This window comes from Magnolia sinica, chromosome 10, assembly GCF_029962835.1.
Source record: "Magnolia sinica isolate HGM2019 chromosome 10, MsV1, whole genome shotgun sequence".
Lineage (NCBI taxonomy): Eukaryota > Viridiplantae > Streptophyta > Magnoliopsida > Magnoliales > Magnoliaceae > Magnolia > Magnolia sinica.
Genome location: NC_080582.1, coordinates 19,891,077 through 19,905,575, shown reverse-complemented (window position 1 = coordinate 19,905,575; position 14,499 = coordinate 19,891,077). Strand labels below are relative to the sequence as shown.

At 39.3% G+C, this 14,499-nt stretch overlaps 1 non-coding gene across 1 annotated transcript; it reads left to right on the top strand.

The window, feature by feature from the left end:
• The first annotated feature begins 900 nt into the window (after nt 1-900).
• Nucleotides 901-1,007, top strand: LOC131217840 (small nucleolar RNA R71). Its single transcript, XR_009157428.1, has one exon. It is a non-coding gene; the product is annotated as a small nucleolar RNA R71 (small nucleolar RNA).
• Nucleotides 1,008-14,499: the final 13,492 nt, after the last annotated feature.

Below are 14,499 nucleotides of genomic sequence, written 5' to 3'. Positions count from 1 at the left end.
GGAAATGGAGCAACTGACTTTTCTAGAAGTTTCGGTTCTAATTTTTGTGGGGCCTCACTAGATCCATTATTGTTGTCCTCTTCTGGTTCTTGAGGCTTTTCGGGCCTAACCGGAAGGATTTTATCAATGATCTTCCCACTCCTAAGAGTGGTGATGGATTTAGCGTGCCCCATTTGATTCGAAGAACTGGGATCACTTGTCTCGTATTGCGGTTTAGGATTGGGGAGCGGTTGTACAGGAAGCATCTCCTTTTCTATAACCGTCATACGTGAATCCATCTTTTGCATAAAGTCTCGCATTGCATGGGTCAGCTCTTGCATGGAATTTTGAACCGGTTCTTCTTGAGGTTTCCCCTGATTTGGATTTTGATTGAAGAAACTTTGAGGGGTAGCAGTTTGTCCATTTCTCCAACTAAAGTTTGGATGATTTTTCCAACCAGGATTGTACGTATTAAAGATTGGTCCATTGAAAGGTCTTTGATAATTATTTATGGCATTGGATTGTTCATTCAACAATTCTCGAAAGGCAGGTATTGTAGGGCAATTTTCAGTTGTATGAATGTTGCAATCACAGATGCCGCAAACACTTTCATTAACCTTATCCTTCTTTCCTTCCATAGCCTTAACTTTCCTTATGAGTGTAGTCACTTTACACTTGAGATCATCCTCTTCTTTCAAGAGATATAATTCACCTTTCTCCTTTAATTGAGTCGGCCTAGACGTGGTGTTCGACTTTAGGTAATAGTCCCATGATTATGTTTTTTCAGCAAGACTATCGAGGTAATCCCATACCTCGTCAACATTTTTATTAATGAATTCTCTATTACATATTGTCTCGATCATTTGGCACATGGAAGATGTCAGTCCATCATAGAAAAAATTTGTAATGCGCCACGTTTCAAAGCCGTGTTGTGGGCATGAACTGACCAAATCCTTGAACCTTTCCCAACATTGGTAAAACGTTTCATCCTCCTTTTGGGTGAAGTTCATGATTGCTTTTCTAAGGGTAATTGTTTTATGATGTGGAAAGAATTTCTTTATAAATTCCCTTTGCATATCATTCCATGTGCCAATGGATCTAGGACGCAGTAAATGTAACCACGTCTTAGCCTTCTCTTTTAAGGAAAAAGGAAAGAGTCTTAGCCTGACTGTGTCCTCAGACACATTTTAAAAATATAAAGTGGCTCTGATCTCATCAAACTCTTTCAAATGTAGATATGGTTCTTCAGATTCAAGCCCATGGAACTTAGGAAGGAGTTGGATAACCCCTGGCTTGATGTTCATATGTCCTGTATTTTCAGGAAAAATCATGCATGAGGGCGTACTCACCCCCGCTAGTTGGAAATAATCTCGTAAGGTACGTGGCGGGGGTGCTTGATACACCTCATTTTCATTCTGAATGTCCTCCACCCTAGGTTGGGGTAGAAGAGGTTAGTTCCCAGCCATCACTTCAATTAACTCAGGGGATTTCGAGTGGTGTCTAGTCCTGCGATGGATAGTCAACCCCTCAACCAATCCTCCTTCAGTCAAGAGACGTCGAGTATTGTCACGGGCCCACTTGGGCATGAAACACTCGCAGCCCTCAATCAAATTCAAAACCTAATCCTAAGAAAGGAAAAGAAAATCACAAAAGAAAGAGAGGTTTGGAAAGAAGTTAGCAACTTAGAGTCCCTAAGTTAAAAACCTACAAAATAAGATAAAATAAGTTAGATTCTAAAAAAAGAGAAGAAAAATCCTTAAAACAAAGATAGCAGTAAACTGATTTCTAAAAGGGAGTGGAAATTTCTAAAATAAATTAGAAAAGTTCTAATCTAAAAAGTAAATTACTAAAAGAGAATAGAAAATAGAGAGTAGAGAGAAAACTTACCGAATTAGAAATTTCTATCTTAAAGGCCTACAAAATAGGAAAGTTAGTTTTTAAACAAAAAGTCTACAAGTAGAAAATTTCTAAAAATAAATTAGGAAACAAAGTTAGATTCTAAAAGAGTTAGAATTAGAAAGTTACCAAAAAAAAAAGTTAGTTTCTAAAAAGGAAAGTTCCCTAAACCTAGAAGCTAAGTTAGTTTCTAAAAAGAAGACCAAGAATTAGAAAGTTTCTAAAATAGAAAATCTAAGCCTAAAAATAAAATAAATGAAAGATGAGTTAGTTTCTAAAATTAGAAAGAATTTCTAAAAAGGGAAATAACTAACCTAGTTTCTAAAAACAAAAGATGAAAGTTTCTAAAAATAAAATAATAGTTTCTAAAAATAAAATAAAATAAAAACCTTTAACCTAAACTTAGTAAAATCCTAATCCTAACCTAATTCTAAAACTAATTAATTTCAGAAAAACGTAACCGTCAGTCCCCGGCAATGGCGCCAAAAACTTGTTCACTCCCCAAGTATAGGGTTGTGATGTAGTAATAAACTCGGTGAGACTGAGGTCAATCCCAAGGGACTGAAACATGTACGTTATCTGAAACTGGGTAGAAATAGAAATAGCCTAAGATGAAATCGAAATCAAATATAAATTGATGAATAATGGTGAAATACTAATCTAAAACTTAAGGAATTCAGAGGAAGGAAACTAGGGATTCAGAGGATCCACTTGTAGAGATCAGGGAGATCTTATGCCTGCATCAAGAATCATGGAAATCAAACTGAACTTACTTGATTTAGTCTTCACGAGATGAAAGGTATATGAATCAGAATGGATTCCATCATCAAACCATGCCCATGAGACAAAGCAAACAACAGAATTAAACTAATTACCAACCAATCAACAATGTATGAAAGTTAGGAAGGATACCGTCATCCGACCATGCCCATGAGACGATGGTGAACAACAGGGCTTCCTGACGTCATAAACATCAAAAGGAGGAAGAAATACTAAAAACCATCGCAGATCTATTGTAATTTCAGTCACAACAAACCATTAAAAATAACAGAAAGTATTCCTTTTAATTTAAACAAAAATCAACATCAGTCAATCTAAACAATAGGCACAAGCAAAGTCTCTCCCATCAGACTACAAGCTTCACCTCTTAGCCCTAGCTAAGAGGTTTAGCCCGACATCATCCGGCTAACTTTTTTAAACATAAACATAAGTACTAAAAACTAAATAATAAAAACTCTGACTCTCTCTTTCTCTTGTGCAGCCGTCCACGATTTGGATCCTGGTTCATCACCTTTTACACTTTCTCACTCTCTCTCTCTTTATAGAACTGTAGTCGGAGCAGAGTTTTCGCACTCTATGCGGAAGTTTTCCGCAGCAGCGGGGTCGGCTGGGGCTTGCGTATTAACCTTTACGCAGTCAGTACGCAGCAACCGGTGGAGGACCCGCGATCAACCCGCGTTTGGCACAATAACAGATCCGTTTCAGCTATCTGATCCATTCGAACTTCTTGGTGGTGGTCAATTGCCTCAGGGGAAGGATTTGGTCGGCTAGGATCGTCAGTCCGATCCTCACCGAGATTGCAGAACGGCCCGGATCTTTCGGTTGCGCGCAACAGAGCCTGTGCACTTCTTGCGCTGTGATGTTGGTGGAGTCCATGATTGAGTTCGGTTGAGAAATCCACACCGTCCATTGAAATCCTTGCGAAAAACCATTCGGGAATGGTGATTTTTGGAGTGAAATCAATGGGGTACACAAGATCTTCTACTCCACCGTCCATCCTGCGTTTAACGGCTGGGATCGTGAAGACGCTTGCATAGTGGCAAAAAGACACCTAGGCGTTGGTCTTGGCCATCTTATAAGACATGTGAACGGGTCGGATCATCGAACTGAGGAGCGAGTGGGGCCCACAGCAATCACCCGGCAAAACAGCGTCGAACGCTGTTTCCTTTTCAAAAACGGACTTCGGGTCAGCCCTTTGCTTGACCGGACTCTCCGTCCGGTGCACTTCTCGTGTACATGTACCCTATGTACATGCAATGTACATATGGGTTCATCGTGATGTTCGAGAGAAATTTGTGGCATCCATCCATTTTTTCACCTCATTTAAGGCGTTGAATCCAAAATTGCAGCGTATCCAGAAACTAGGTGGGCCCCAAATTGGAGATTAATGGGCTGATCTGTCCGTTGGCCCATTTCTCGATATCTCCAATGGTTGAAATTTAATATGTACGGTTTATTTATATCTCCCAGGCCATGTATGAATTTTTGAGCCAATCAGATAGCGGGAACTATGTGATCTTGCATTCTTCACCAATTTCGAGCCTCGTTAACGTGAATGGCTTGATTTCCTTGGATCCCTGGCATGTAAATTCTTCATTCTTGGTTCTCTGGAGTGCGTCCCTTACTCTGGTGACTTCGGAGTGTCAAATCCACGCTTTTGATATTATTTTTCAGTCCATGCTCGTAAATACACTCTACATCACAAACACAATTAAATCGGGCCATTGAACGGTATCATGCTTGTAAATCCAAGTAATAATTGAGTCTAATATGTAATATTTGACCCTCAACAACATCTCTTCTCCTTTCTCTTTCGGTCGTCTTTTCTTGAAATCAAACCTTGGAAAACAGAGCTCTGGTAGCGCGGGAAATACAAAAGGAAGCATTTGGAGAGGAATTTATAGCGACGCGGATTTCCTGCAAAAGCCTTTCACAAGAAGTTACTGCGCTGGGAACTTATGTGGGGCCCACCGTGATGTTTGTTAGGAATCCACTTCGTCCATCCATTTTGTGAGCTAATTTTAGAAGATTAGACCAAACTTGAAAAGGATCGAAGACTCAAGTGGGTCGTACTAAAGGAAAAGGTCGTTAGGGAATTTCCTACCGTTGAAACTTCCCTGGGTTCGACAGTGATGTTTACATGCCATCCTTTCCGTTAATAACGTCATTCCTACTGGGATGAACAGAAAATAAAAATATTAGCATGATTCAAAACTTTTGTGGCCCCACGTATATTTCAACTGTAGACGTTCAATTACCACGTTTTCCGTCCACTTGAGCATTATATATGATTCATTTTTAGTCACGTGTCCTAAAATAAACTCACAAAACGGATGGACGGTGAGGATTTCTCACAAACATCCCAGGCCTCACCTGCGATTCCTGCGCAGGAACTTCCTGCGAAAGGCTTTCGCAGGAAATTCGCGTAGGCGTATATGTTAGATTCGTACCGTTTAACAGTTTTAAATGGTGGTGACTCATTCTCCTCGCATCTGACACTGATATACGGATATCCAGACCATCCAAATTGTAGTTCAAGTTGTGGATGGACCACTTGTAAAAAATTATAATTATCAAACGATCATAACCATCCAATCAGTGGATATTATATGGATGGTTAAAAGCAAAATAGTGAGTGGTTCCAATTCAATTGAAAAATTGGATGGTTGCTATTCTATTCTCTGTGCAATTTTTGGGTTATGCTCCATCCAGAAATGGATTAGCGATTTCAACCATCTGGATTTTCGTTTAACTATTAGCGGTGTACGAATGAAGAGTCCAGCCTAAGAGTATTGCGGTGGGACGCGGATTGCCCGACTCGAATGGAAGCGGATTGGCTGGTACACCTCGCACCAGCTATATAGCTGGTGTATTGATATCAATAAGTTCTGTGGGTCTGATCATGAGGCGTGTTATATCCAAACTATCCATGCATTTGGGGAGCTCGTCTTAATGCTTTAGACTAAAAATAAGACAGATCTAACTATTAAGAGAACCACACTGCAAAAAGCAATGGGGGATTGAATGTATTATATTGAAACCCTTTTTGAGGTCACGGAAGTTTTGGATTAATATGAAATTTATTTTTCCTCTTCATCCAGTTATTTGCGACCTTATGAACAGATTGGATGGAAAATAAACATTATGGTGGGGCCTATGAATTGTTTAACGGTGAAAATCGTTATCTCCGCTGCTATTTGTGGTGTGGTAGAGCTGATCTTTGTATATGATTCAATTTTTGGATAATGTTCTAGAATGATATCTAAAAATAGATGAACAGTGTAGATATAATAAAGACATCACTGTGGGGCCATGTAACTATGATCTCCTTTGAATCGTTAGTACAACTCCGAGCTTGAGGAGCGTCAGTGCTGGTCTTCCCCTGCACGTACGTACAGCAGCTATACAGCTGGTGTGTGGTACAGCAGCCAATCCGCTTCGGACTCGAACGCAGATTTCATTGGACGCGAATTAGCTACTTGAGAAGTGAAACTCGCTACTGAAGTGACGCCACCAAGTGATGTAGCCCCACCATGACGTATGTTTTGTATCTATACCATCCATCCATTTGGAGAGATCATACAAAAGCACGACCCAAAGAATGAGTCAAATCCAAATCTAAAGTCCACATAAAACAGAGGAGAGAGTGACACCTGCCATTAAAAACTTCTAAGAGTAACAAAAGTTTTCGATCAAGCAGATATTTGTGTTTTCCCTTCTTTCATATGTGTGTTAACACATGATCAAATTGAATCTCAAATAAACATCACAGTCGACCTTAGGAAGGTTTTAGCGGTGGGCATCACTCTCCCCTCTGTTTTCTGTGGTGGGGTTCATTGCATCTTTGGATATGCCTAATTCTTTGAATCATGCCCTAAAATGATAGCTCCAAATGGAAGGACGGTGTGAATATAAAACATACATCATGGTGGGGCTCACGTAACTTGGTGACGTCACTTCAGTAGTGAGTCTCACTGCTCAACCTGTTAGTATCTAATCCGCGTCCGATTTCACTAACCGCGACGTCTAATGGGGAATTGGATTGCGTATTGAGTTACTCAATATGCTTTTATAGAACCCTGTAGATAAGATGCAGCATGAAAACGACCAGAACACTATCCCAAAAGGAATTATTAAGCACCGTGTTCGAAACCCTCTTTACACCCTAAGTCTATCTTTGATTCCACTCTAAGTACTTCTCATAAATGAAGAAAACCCTTAAGACCCGTACGATGCATATACAAGTCGAGTGCAATAAAGTTTGTGGTGAATCGTCACAGCCAATCTAATGACGTTCCCCTGACAACACTCGTGCATTGTAGCCAACAACCATGAGTGACCGTATACGAAGTTCGTCACCCTCCTCCCATCCTCGATGGTCTTCCAGATAGACTTCTTCTACACTATCACCTCGAGCATCAGATCAATGCAGTATGCTGCGCACAGTATCCAATAAAGATAGTACTTCATCAGCTTCTTTCCCGCCTTGACGAATGCACTACCATTATCTGTCACAACTTAGACGACATTCGCGGACCCAACCTCTCCAATCACTTCTTTTAGAAGGCAATATATGTGAGAGTAATCTTTTATATTGGCAGATGCATCAATGGATTTGGGAAAAATGGGTTGCCCTTAACAGTACACCATGAAGTTAATAATGGACATCTTCATGGGTCCTGTCCACCTCCACGCATGACCGTCAATTCATACTACTCCGAGCTCGGCTTGAGTTCACATAATCAAGCCTGCATTTCCTCGTACTCCTGATCAAGGTAGACCCTAAGGATCTGCTATGGTGTTGAAGGCTTCATGCCTACCTCAACACGTTGCACTGTCTTGATCATATTTTGGAAGTGAATGGCTACTACATTTGTTGGCATGTGTCTCGAGATGAATTACTTAGATATGTTTCCTATGAGAAGTAATCCACGATAGGATTGTAGGCTATCGGCAAGATATACGGATGACTTGAATGTTGCATTTACCCTCATTACGGATGAGAATAATCTGTCTACTTTTCAGGAGGCTCCTGATGATGTAAATGTCAAAAAGTGAAAAATAGCGATGTATGACAAGATTGACTCTTTGTACTAGAATGAGACATGGGAGCTAGTGGAGCTTCCCTTCGGTTGTAAAGTGATTGAGTATAAGTATATCTTCAAAAAGAAACATGATAAATATAAGGCAAGATTGGTAGCAAAGGTGTAACGTCCCATATTTTCGATATTTTGGATTTTCAAAAACTCTTGAAATTTTTTTATTATAATTAACTTATGTTGTCACTTACTGACCATTAATACTCGATGTTAGCCTATACGTGGGTGATATTAATAAAGAACCATACAGATCTGATTAATCAACAGTAAGAAGCAAACGAATCCGGTCGATCACTTAAACATCGAGTTTAGCCATGTGATTTGCTCACACAGAGCCCAAATCTAACTGACTTATTACTAACTAATCAAGATAACCACAACTAAATAAGGACCTACTAAAATTCAAGATAACTAGTAGTCAAATCTTAATTAACAAACCAAACTAAACTAGTATCCTTTTAAACTAATAACCAACGGTTTATGGTGATTATAATCGAATCATAATTTTTGCTAGTTGCAAATAGGCAACACTAGGAACTTAACTAATCCAAACCCTAATAATTGCGCACAAAATATCTCGGTATCAAATTCATTCTAGAAATACCTTGATTATCTAAACAAACTCTAAATCATTCGTTAGTGGGCCACTAAACTAGAGGCTATACAAAGACGTTCATCTTAGTGGGGTTGACGTCCATCACGGGTGGCGAATCAAGAAAGTGCTCAGAACAGTTCAACTTGGGCCAGAGGCCGACTGCTTGAAATACACAAATGACTTAGGTTGAGCCTGAAACTTAAGTGAAATAGACATTTAACTTGTAACGCCCTGAAAATCGGGGGTCGAGCAAAACTCAACTCCCGAGTTCCAACGCATCACTTATGTAACATAGATAATGATGATTAAATGTTGCCCATGTTAGTGCATTAAATATGAGTGAGATTATACTAAAACAACATATCATACTTCAGAGATGATTAAATTAAGCAAGCGGAAGACTAAGATAGGTATATAAAATATATAAGTGTTTCACAACCTCCAGAGTATGAGTATAATACCAGGCTGAATATATACATGTATGGTTCCAAAATTTATAAAATATCAAAGTGTAAATGTTCAACTAATCCATGTAACCCTATAATCCCATCGAATCAGAACAAGGTCTATGAAGACCCGCCTGATAGCTGAACATAGGAGTATTCCTCCTCCTCATCCATGAAGTCCATTTCAGCTACATAGACTCTGCCATTACCTGCATCTAAACCAAAGTCTAGTTAGTGTTTTAAAACACCAGCCCAGGGTGGGAATGAGTGGCCAACTCAGTGGTACTATAAGACAAAGGTTAACATGTTATCAATTTAATCAAGCAGTAATGATACGGTAATATAACAAACATTTCCTAACTACTCTAGTTAATGGAAGAATGATATGCGTAATGATGCATGCCCTCGCCTGCACTCCTTCAGTGACTTTATCTCATGGTCGCGCATGCTAAACTCTCACTGTGCTCTTCCTCACCAAAGGTACATGCAATGTGGTGCATGGTCGTGTTAGCTAAGTTCTTAATTAGACTTATTCATACAGTAGATTTGGGAAGCTAAGGTACCTCCCTTTATATCACATACCCAAACAATGATCCATCTAGGGTCGTCAATCCTAGTTAATCACATACGATAGGCAAGTTGTAGGGCATCACCCCTAATGAAAATAGTGAATAGGAAAGTTCAATTGATTATACTCGAGGTCACTCCACCAACGCCCTACCAACTGGAGCGTTATTTTCGAAGGGAGTTCGGATCAGACGGTATGCCCCAACCCACACTGGAACCGCAGTCAGGCTGCACCGGTGGAGGCCGACAGCTCGAATATAATGTCACATACCACCATATTCGGCTCACAAGTTTGGGTTGTTCACTGGTCACTACGGAGAGGCTTGTCACCCCAGCGTAAGCCGACAGCTCAACCACGGTGTCCCATACCACCATACCCAGCTTATGAGTCTTAGCGGATCATGGTACCATGGTTGAAACGGGTTTTACAATGGTAAGTGCTACCTTAGATTCAAGCAGTAATGTCCATACACAGTAAACACACAATAAGCCAATCGGGTTATTTGACAAGTTTGATTAGTACGAGCGCACGCTGAATTAATCGACATGGGGTGCGTAAGCACTCCGCGTAGCCTAACTACTATTGACAATCATCGTACGACTCGGATTCATCGAACGTATCCAATGTGCCGAATCTAGTTTGACCACTTGACCAGGAACCGTTACTGATTGGCTAGACTGCGTAGTAGTCCTAATCATACTCAATTACAATAGGTAATCACATGTGATAGTCATAACAACATCTAACAAATAATCCAAATACAATAATCGTTTGAGCATTTTATCAAACACATAAAGCATGCTACTATACATAGCATTTTTATACATAAATCACATATGTGAAATTAAGGTTACATGAAAGAATTTATACACATAGGTAAGGTAGTTGAGAATCCTATCTCAACACCTTTAATAATTACCATTCAACAAACAATTATTCATTCAGACATTTAGCAAACACTTAGCCTACACCTCAATAAATACATAGAGTAAATTAGTTACGACATATATTATGACAAATCCTTTCACAAGGAGATTGTCATACGTACAACAAATATGAATCCTATATTAATAGTCATGACAAACACAAATCAGGATTTCACACTCATTCAAACAATTTATCAAACACTTAGGCTACACATTACCACATATATGAACTAAATTAGTTATAACATATATTATGGCAAATCCTTTCACAAAGGAGTTGTCATGCATACAACAATCATGTATTCTACGTTAATAGTCATGACAAGCATGAATCATGATAACAATTTCATTCAAACATTTCAACAAACACATGAAACGCGTTATATATTCACATAGTTCACACACATGTATTATTTATCAAATACATCGTAACTAAGATCATATGGTGGCAAACAAGTCAGACATAAATTATTAGCTAACATTGAAAGCCTTGAAAATCATAGCCTAAACGTTTATAGTCTGCACCTTTCATCGGTATGCTCGTTTCGAAACCTACACTTCCGTTTACAGAACAGCGGCTACCTAAATCACAAAAGAGGTTAGCTACTTCGTCAATTCCTCTATTTGGATTCCTAAAACGAAATTAGGGTTAGGATTCCTTACCCAAATCGGAATCGAAACAGGCTGAGTAGCATAGTAGAGAGGTGAATCGGTGTGAAGAGTTGTGGGAAAAGATCCCAGCAACTATCTCCAAGAATCCTTTTTCCTTCCTTTCACTTTTCTCTCCTTTTCTTTTTCTCTCTCCTAGGGTTTTTAGGAAATTCGTATGAGGGAGAGAAGGGGTGGTTTAAGGGCCATATATAGGCTCAAAACTGATGTCAATGGCCCCAGGGCCATGGTATACTTAGGTTATAGCCAAGAGGCGGCTGTTTCGGGCCAACGGAACTCATCTGGAGGTCCATTACCTGTCTATGTCATAGAGTAAGTTCCCTGACAATGGATCTAGGTCAGGATATGATTTTGGTCCGATCGGACTAGCAGATTAACCGTGGAGGACCCGTTTCAGTTCAACGGTCATCGGCACTCGATCAGGGCCAGAAGTATACTGAAATGTGTAGAGAATTTTTCCTGATCCAAGGGTATAGTTGGGTCAGAATCTGACAGTCTGAAACCTTAAATTTGACCTGCAAGCGAATGACCCAATTCACCTAAGTTTGAGTTCATTTTCTAAAGATACCGCGTTTCTCACACACTTCGCTTCAGGCTCAAGTTATGCTTTTCTGGATATTATTTGGATTTGATTCCCGCGATGGTTGTCAAGCCTAATATCACGGTCATAACCTTATAGTTTCGTGGTAATCGGACTTTTGACGCGCAGTCCAGGCCCGATACGGAGTTTCAATGTGCTCCCGAGAGCAACTGGATTTTGAGATTGCCCCTAGGCCTTTAGGTAATGTTGAGTTAGTGATTTGAATAGTTTTGAGTCTTGTAGTTTGTATAGAAAGTGGTTCAAACCAAATCCATCGATCGTTTAGTTTAGTACTTAACTAAATTCCGCCCTAATTACGACTGAATAAGGTCCTAGGGTAGTTCTATGCCCCTTTTTGATACTTTTAATTAGTATATTATTCTAATTATTTTTATAGTAGTTCATCATTAAGTCTACTCCATCTTTACCAAATTTCATTAGATTTCGTGTTGTAGAAAAATTCTAAAAATTCTAGAAGTAGCACTTGTCCGGACTAATAATTTTTGGACAATTGTCACACCAACCTAGATTTAACTATATAAAAATTTTTATTATATTTTTTTACTTATTTTTACATGAAATCAAACTTATCAAGCTTCAATCTGACTTTTGAATCACCTAAATCGGAGTTCTAACGAGGGAGATATGACTTTTTGAAGTCGGTCCAAAAACTGTAGAAAACTGTAGCGAGGGTCCACCAAAACTTGATACACATACGAAGCATCGCGGTCGGCGCGATGCCATCGCAGTCCACTGGACCTAAGGTGTTGCCATCGCCACCTAGGCGAGGCCTTGCACGTGCCTGGTGGTGGTTCTACCACTTGCCTTCTTGAAACGGACGTATCTTCCAATCCGGAATGAGTTACATGACGTGCCATATATGAATTTGGGTTGGGAGAAGCTGCTCTATCCAAATAACCTATTTATTTCATGAGATTCTAAAAGGTTAATAGTCAAAAACCTATTTTATTTATGTATTCACTATTTATAGTAAATTTTAGTTTAAGTATTGTTCTTCATCATCTAAACTTTAAGATTTGTGTCTAATATGAAAGTACTTAGAAAAATTTAAAGAACAAGGTGGTGAGAGGTGAAATTTTGAAGGAAATGGGTTGAAAAATGGATTTTTGACTTTGGGATTGAGTTCTGAGAAGTAAATAAGGTGTTATGATAGACCCATTGCCCAAGGACGTCTAACTCGAAGTGGGCAAAAATCTTAAAGTTAATATAATGAATAAAGGGCCATTGTGACCATTTCTGCACCATCTAGCACTATAAATGTCATTTTATTTCACTCCCCCTCTCCCCATACGAATTTTTCTTAACAAAGGAGAGAAAGAGAGGAAGAGTAGAAGAGGGAAGGGAGAAATGGTGGAGCCCGATGTCGAATCATGTTGTCCAATCCCCATACTCATCGAATTTTACAAGATCTCTCATCTACGCTTGATTCCACGTCTTCCACGGCCAAAACCCAATGATTTTAAGCCAAATTCTTCATCCCTTGCTAGATAAGAGGCTCCCTAGTTGTTCTTCTATCTCTTTCTTTCGTTTCTTGTATTTTTGAGCCATCGGGGTTAGAAACTCCCTTTCATTTTCGTCAATTCTCGCAAACCCTAATGTTAGGGTTGAGTAAGTTAGGATTTTGAGTCACAATTGTAATTGGAGTGGTCCATACTCTTACGGGAGCCATAATCAGGCTCGACTTAGTTAGGGTTACAGTTGTGTGCCGATTCTAGGTTCCGATTCGTCGAACTGAGTTGATGGATCATTCCAATCGAGTTAATTAAGCCATAATTCAATGTTTAACATTTAATTAGGACTAAATCCACATTATTAATGATAGACTTTTACTTTAATTTAGGTTAGGAGTGTTTTCTTGAAATTCCCGACACTGAGGCCACATCTGAGTCAATGATTTTAACTTTAAGGTGAAGATCTACCGTCAAGCTTCTACTCGGTATTTTAGAATAAATAAATGTGTATGTTTTCTATTTTCTTGATAATATACTCGATGAAATACTTGAATGACATGAAACTCTTAATATTATAATGTTTAGATATTGAATTCTTAGAAATACTAATATGATTGAATTGTTGTTGTGGTGGATCGAGATCCACAAATTATTTAAATGTGTAAATAGCCTGCTTTAGGATGGCTATCCCAGGCTTATACGGCCGACCAGAATTGAATACGGACGATTGACAGTAGTTGGAGATATATGGAATGCTTTGCACCCAATGCCGATTTGTCTGGGGTTCTCCATAGTCGATCGCATCAGTCTAATGCAAGCTCGATTATTCTTGTGCTTGCTAATTGTATAACATTCAAAAGAATATGAGATACTACCATTACCATTGACTTAGTCAACTCATAACTATTAATGCGTTATGATCTCCAAAAACTCATGAGCCGAGCATAGTGGTATAGGATATTGTGTTCGAGATGTCGGTTTATGCTGGGGTGACGAGTTTTCCCATAGTGACCATTTAGCACCAATAAAGGTTATAAAATGTTGTTCGAATGACTCCCGTCAAATTATCCGGCCGATGGTTCCATGCCAGAATACTGTTCGAACGATCAGGCGTGAATGAAGTTGGGTAATGAGTCATTTTCTTTATATAATTTAGTTTTGAGTGAAAAGCTCGCACCTCTGAATTGATGGTCTATACTCGGTATTAGGTGACGACCCGTACTTTGTTAATACTGTAATCTGGATTAAGGGACACTGGTGAGAAGCCGCCACGTGCGGCAACGAGTCACGTGATTCGGATAATGACTCGTAATATAATGACAGTATCTTGGCTTCGCTAACCTGTTGTATGAACTAGAACTAATAATAACTTGGCTAATTATGTATATCCTAGAATAAGTTGCAATTTGACGTTAGAGTCGCTTATAAGGGAACGTTGGCATTTGCGGAATAGGCGTGAAAGTTGCTTATGAGGGAATATTGGATTGTA